Here is a 6000-nt window from a genome sequence, read left to right as displayed (position 1 = left end):
CGAGGTGAACTCTAGTGGATTGAGGCATCCTCACCGTAGGTTGACTGATGAAGTCCAGTGTTGAGGCTCCAGAGACCCCTTATTGAAAGAGGGGTACTGTCACGATCCATTTTTGGATTTGTAGCAGATCTGGTTTCATCAAATTAAAACTTTTTTCCTTTCAGGCCATAGTGGGTTAATGCAGTTTTTCCCCGGTGTCCTGCTGGTGTAACTGCATTGCTGCTAGGTCAGCTGATGTGGGTGGTTACCTCTCCGACCATCTTTCAAGAGGTCACCTGATGCATCAGCTGACTCTCAGTGTTAGAGCAATCTTCAGTGACCAAGCCTGAGTGAGGAGCTCTCTGGGTGCAGTGATGCTTCTGCTGAGTTCGCTCTTCTGGTGCCTTACTCTGCTGTGCGGTGCTTTTCAGCAGAGGGAGCTAAGTGTTGAAATTTTTACCCTGTCCCTTTTGGTGCCTGTATTTCCTTTCTTTTTGTTGTATTAGTGCAACGGTGGGACCAGTCCTCTCACCTGCCAGTTCCCTACTTAGGGATAAGAGCAGGGCAAGTGAGGGATTAGCTTTCCTGCTCAGTGACTGGGTGAAAAAAACCCATATAGGGATGATAGTGAGATCAGAGAACATCCTCAGGTGAGTGCAGGAGGTTTCCATTCCCCCATTTCCTATAGACAGGGCCCCCGTTGTTATCGTTTCTGTGGTGTTCCCTGGTGTGTTTGTACCGTCCATTGACCGGGCATACGAGGGCTCGAGTCACACCGCTTCAGTCATATAGTGACAGGTTTGTCCACTGCACAATGTGCCTAAGGTTTGTAAAAATTAGCTCTATGGGCTGGGTCATGGTTGACACAGGAAGCCACCATCCCAATGGCCTCCAATCACAAATTGTAGTTAGGCTGGAGTAGGAATACTGTCCTGGTTTGTCCACTGTTCAATGTGCATAGGGTTTGATAAAATTAGCCCTAAGGGCTAAGTCATGCTTGACGAAGGAAGGAAACGGGTTTTCATGGAAAAGAGTTGACGTTACCAGCAGTAGTATAAATCAGCATTTTTTATGTATTTAGGTTGGCTTGCTGTCATCTGGAGGGATTGCTAACTTTGGAGATATCCAATCCTTGTTAAATTAAATCAGAGTAAGTCTGTCTGCATTTTCCATGGAGAGGCGTGTGCACCTATCCGTGATGATTGACCAAGCGGAACTGAAAACACGCTCTGATATCACACTAGCAGCTAGACAGGCCAGCACCTCCAAGGTGTATAAGGAGAGGTCAGGCCCAGTGTACAGCTTGGACACCCATTAATTAAAGGAAACTGAATCATCAGAAAGGACTCACGTATGGTCAATTAAGTACCCCTTGAACATGTTATGCAACTTCTCCCTCCTTAGCATTGTTACAGGCACAGATAGCCCTTGCTGTTGTGCTGGTTTATTGAAAATTGCCCAATTTGTGCACATTTTCCCCCCACTTCTGTTGGACCTGGTGTTCGTTTCTCTCCCCATTATCCATTGGTGTTGAAAACAGCTGCTACCTCTGCCACCAGCATTGTCTGAGGGTGATGTTTTCAGCAACTGCTCTACAACAGCCCTCTTGAACGATTCCATTGTAAAACTCTTTGATTGTTGGTTAAAATGTGTATCATGCTAGGGTCTTACCACAGACACTTAAACATGAACTGTGCCATGTGAGCCAAGCTGCAAAAAGGCAAATGTTCTGTGTCCCCAACCATTGGAAACAGTACCCATTCTCTCCTCAGGCTGACTCTCCTCCTACTCTTCCACCTCCTTCTCTCCAGCCCATCCAGGCTGCACAGAATTGAAACTTTGGTTGGGTGTAGCCTCTGTAGCATAACAAGTCCCCTCACTAGCACAGAAAAACAAGTCCTCTTCCTCATCCTCCTCCTCATCTACCAATGTTGCCTCAGCACAATGGCTGGGCTGGGTAGTATCACCCATTGTGAAATCTGACCAACAACATGCTGGGCACTCAAAACTTCCTCTTTGAGATGATGCAGTGATTGTTTCAAGAGACACAGTAGCGGGATGGTTACACTGATAATAGCCTGATCACCGCTCACAAGCATGGTGCAGTACTTAAAGTTCTCAAGAACCTCACAAATGTCAGTGATCCACACTCAATCAACAGTTATGTGTGGTGATTTAACCAAAATATACTGGCCTAATAGAGGCACTTCCAATTCTAACAAAACCTACAAACAAAACAGAAGTAATGCCAAAGTAGAAGATTAAAACGTCAGTTTATTACATACAGGTCCTTCTCAAAAAATTAGCATATAGTGTTAAATTTCATTATTTACCATAATGTAATGATTACAATTAAACTTTCATATATTATAGATTCATTATCCACCAACTGAAATTTGTCAGGTCTTTTATTGTTTTAATACTGATGATTTTGGCATACAACTCCTGATAACCCAAAAAACCTGTCTCAATAAATTAGCATATTTCACCCATCCAATCAAATAAAAGTGTTTTTTAATAACAAACAAAAAAACCAACAAATAATAATGTTCAGTTATGCACTCAATACTTGGTCGGGAATCCTTTGGCAGAAATGACTGCTTCAATGCGGCGTGGCATGGAGGCAATCAGCCTGTGACACTGCTGAGATGTTATGGAGGCCCAGGATGCTTCAATAGCGGCCTTAAGCTCATCCAGAGTGTTGGGTCTTGCGTCTCTCAACTTTCTCTTCACAATATCCCACAGATTCTCTATGGGGTTCAGGTCAGGAGAGTTGGCAGGCCAATTGAGCACAGTAATACCATGGTCAGTAAACCATTTACCAGTGGTTTTGGCACTGTGAGCAGGTGCCAGGTCGTGCTGAAAAATGAAATCTTCATCTCCATAAAGCATTTCAGCCGATGGAAGCATGAAGTGCTCCAAAATCTCCTGATAGCTAGCTGCATTGACCCTGCCCTTGATGAAACACAGTGGACCAACACCAGCAGCTGACATGGCACCCCACACCATCACTGACTGTGGGTACTTGACACTGGACTTCAGGCATTTGGGCATTTCCTTCTCCCCAGTCTTCCTCCAGACTCTGGCACCTTGATTTCCGAATGACATGCAAAATTTGCTTTCATCAGAAAAAAGTACTTGGGACCACTTAGCAACAGTCCAGTGCTGCTTCTCTGTAGCTCAAAAGTGGCTTTACCTGGGGAATGCGGCACCTGTAGCCCATTTCCTGCACACGCCTGTGCACGGTGGCTCTGGATGTTTCCACACCAGACTCAGTCCACTGCTTCCTCAGGTTCCCCAAGGTCTGGAATCGGTCCTTCTCCACAATCTTCCTCAGGGTCCGGTCTCCTCTTCTCGTTGTACAGCGTTTTCTGCCACATTGTTTCCTTCCAACAGACTTACCATTGAGGTGCCTTGATACAGCACTCTGGGAACAGCCTATTTGTTGAGAAATTTCTTTCTGGGTCTTACCCTCTTGCTTGAGGGTGTCAATGATGGCCTTCTTGACATCTGTCAGGTCGCTAGTCTTACCCATGATGGGGGTTTTGAGTAATGAACCAGGCAGGGAGTTTATAAAAGCCTCAGGTATCCTTTGCATGTGTTTAGAGTTAATTAGTTGATTCAGAAGATTAGGGTAATAGGTCGTTTAGAGAACCTTTTCTTGATATGCTAATTTATTGAGACAGGTTTTTTGGGTTATCAGGAGTTGTATGCCAAAATCATCAGTATTAAAACAATAAAAGACCTGACAAATTTCAGTTGGTGGATAATGAATCTATAATATATGAAAGTTTAATTGTAATCATTACATTATGGTAAATAATGAAATTTAACACTATATGCTAATTTTTTGAGAAGGACCTGTATATACGTACAATACATAGATAAAAATAAGGGGAACAACACAAAGAAAGCCACAAAAACCACAGAGTATTGCACTCAAAGTGTTAGAGGTACATAAATTGTAAAAAATACTTGTTTAATCCACTCCAACAATCACAGTATTCTGTTCCAAGGTAAGGGATACAAAAAATAATAAATTTTATTAGATGGTGAGATTAATTAATAAATATAAAGAAGTAATGCATAATATGTACCCAAACCGAAGAACAGAATATAAAGCTGCACTTCAGTATGACCCAATTACTGCACAAAAAATCTTAATAGACACAAAATGAATGTTCACTTAATTAGTCCTTAACCCCTTACCGGCATCGGACGTACTATACCGTCCGATGCCGGCTCCCCTGCTTTGATGCAGGGCTCCGCGGTGAGCCCGCATCAAAGCCGGGACATGTCAGCTGTTTTGAACAGCTGACATGTGCCCGCAATAGGTGCGGGCAGAATCGCGATCTGCCCGCACCTATTAACTAGTTAAATGCCGCTGTCAAACGCAGACAGCGGCATTTAACTACCGCTTCCGGCTGGGCGGCCGGAAATGACGTCATCGCCGACCCCCGTCACATGATCGGGGGTCGGCGATGCTTGTATATTGTAGCCATAGAGGTCCCAGAGACCTCTATGGTTACTGATGAGCGGTGGCTGTGAGCACCACCCTGTGGTCGGCGCTCACAGCACACCTCCATTTCTGCTACATAGCAGCGATCAGCAGATCGCTGCTATGTAGCAGAGCCGATCGTGCTGTGCCTGCTTCTAGCCTCCCATGGAGGCTATTGAAGTATGGCAAAAGTTAAGAAAAAAAGTTTAAAAAAATGTGAAAAAAATAAAAAAAACATAAAAGTTTAAATCACCCCCCTTTCGCCCCAATCAAAATAAATCAATAAAAAAATATCAAATCTACGCATATTTGGTATCGCCGCGCTCAGAATCGCACCGATCTATCAATTAAAAAAAAGTATTAACCTGATCGCTAAACAGCATAGCGGAAAAAAAATTCGAAACGCCAGAATTACGTTTTTTTTGGTCGCCGCGACATTGCATTAAAATGCAATAACGGGCGATCAAAAGAACGTATCTGCACCAAAATGCTATCATTAAAAACGTCATCTCGGCACGCAAAAAATAAGCCCTCAACCGACCCCAGATCATGAAAAATGGAGACGCTATGAGTATCGGAAAATGGCGCAATTTTTTCTTTTTTTTTTTAGCAAAGTTTGGAATTTTTTTTCACCACTTAGATAAAAAATAACCTAGTCATGTTAGGTGTCTATGAACTCGTACTGACCTGGAGAATCATAATGGCAGGTCAGTTTTAGCATTTAGTGAACCTAGCAAAAAAGCCAAACAAAGAACCAATGTGGGATTGCACTTTTTTTTGCAATTTTCACCGCACTTGGAATTTTTTTCCCGTTTTCTAGTACACGACATGCTAAAACCAATGATGTCGTTCAAAAGTACAACTCGTCCCGCAAAAAATAAGCCCTCACATGGCCAAATTGACGGAAAAATAAAAAAGTTATGGCTCTGGGAAGGAGGGGAGCGAAAAACGAACACAGAAAAACGAAAAATCCCCTGGTCATGAAGGGGTTAATAGACAAAAAGTAAAAAATACTATGCAAAAAAGCTAACAATAAAGTGCCAAGTGACAAAGGAAAAAGTTTCCATTTATTATTATTATTATTATTATTATTTATTATTATAGCGCCATTTATTCCATGGCGCTTTACATGTGAGGAGGGGTATACATAATAAGAAGAATTCACTTCAAATGTATGCCCATGATATCGTAATGGTAATCAAAAAGTGCCATATGCAAGCAGCTAAATAGTTAATGCATAAGTGCAACGTGCTGATAAACAATATGACTCTACAAGGAATCATAATAGACACTACATTGTGTAGCCACTTGATTAATCCAAAATGGAAAAAACTAGAACTGTGCAGAGAGGCAATCAATAAGGTGCCAGATAACAAGGAAAAAGAGTTTTCATATATAAGGGGATATGCTTTAGATATGAGCCCAAGTAAGCAGCTGAATGGATAGTGCATAAGTGCAACGTGCTGACTACAATGGAGAGATTAGAAGTAGAGGCAATACATAACCTGGGTATGTGGCTCAAA

Source organism: Ranitomeya imitator, chromosome 4, assembly GCF_032444005.1.
Source record: "Ranitomeya imitator isolate aRanImi1 chromosome 4, aRanImi1.pri, whole genome shotgun sequence".
NCBI classification, from domain to species: domain Eukaryota; kingdom Metazoa; phylum Chordata; class Amphibia; order Anura; family Dendrobatidae; genus Ranitomeya; species Ranitomeya imitator.
Note: the sequence above shows the minus strand (reverse complement) of the source record.